Raw genomic sequence first — 1,228 nt, 5'->3', positions numbered from 1 at the left:
TTCCTGCTGTCTCTAGAGAGTTGAAAACAGCAGGTCTGGGACAGGTAGCACGTCCGGTGAACAGGTCAGGGTTCCATAGCTGCAGGAAGAACAGTTGAAACTGGAGCAGCAGCACGGCCAGGTGGACTGTGGACAGCAGTCCTGAGGCATGGTCCTAGGGCTCAGGTCCTCCGAGAGAGAGAAAGAAAGAAAGAGAATTAGAGAGAGCACACTTAAATTCACACAGGACAACGGATAAGACAGGAGAAGTACTCCAGATATATCAAACTGACCCTAGCCCCCCGACACAAACTACTGCAGCATAAATACTGGAGGCTGAGACAGGAGGGGTCAGAAGACACTGTGGCCCCATCCGATGATACCCCCGGAGAGGACCAAACATGAAGGATATAACCCCACCCACTTTGCCAAAGCACAGCCCCCACACCACTAGAGGGATATCTTCAACCACCAACTTACCATCCTGAGACAAGGCCGAGTATAGCCCACAAAGATCTCCGCCACGGCACAACCCAAAGGGGGGTGGGCGCCAACCCAGACAGGAAGATCACGTCAGTGACTCAACCCACTCAAGTGATGCACCCCTCCTAGGGACGGTATGAAAGAGCCCTAGTAAGCCAGTGACTCAGCCCCTGTAATAGGCCCCTTGTAGGTTAGCAGTAAAACCTTGAAATCAGCCATGCCTTAAAAGGAAGTAAGTGTAGGGAGGCTAGCACTGGAGTAATATGATCAAATTTTTTGGTGCTAGTCAGGATTCTAGCAGCCGTATTTAGCACCAACTGAAGTTTATTTAGTGCTTTATCCGGGTAGCCGGAAGTAGAGCATTGCAGTAGTCTAACCTAGAAGTAACAAAAGCATGGATACATTTTTCTGCATAATTTTTGGACAGAAAGTTTCTGATTTTTATATATATGTTTATGATATGTTCTTCAAAAGAGAGATCAGGGTCCAGAGTAACGCCGAGGTCCTTCACAGTTTTATTTGAGACGACTGTACAACCATCAAGTTTAATTGTCAGATTCAACAGAATATCTCTTTGTTTCTTGGGACCTAGAACAAGCATCTCTGTTTTGTTCGAGTTTAAAAGTAGAAAGTTTGCAGCCATCCACTTCCTTACGTCTGAAACACAGTCCCTGCCTCCTCCTACCTCCCTGTTCTCCAGCCCCTGTGTCCTCCAATCAGACGGAGTGTTGAGTCTCTGTTCCTCCTCCCATAATGTGTACTTTGT

The sequence above is a fragment of the Oncorhynchus mykiss genome, chromosome 26, assembly GCF_013265735.2.
Source record: "Oncorhynchus mykiss isolate Arlee chromosome 26, USDA_OmykA_1.1, whole genome shotgun sequence".
NCBI lineage: Eukaryota > Metazoa > Chordata > Actinopteri > Salmoniformes > Salmonidae > Oncorhynchus > Oncorhynchus mykiss.
The sequence above is the reverse complement of the archived record's forward strand: the minus strand, read 5'-3'. Positions refer to the sequence as shown.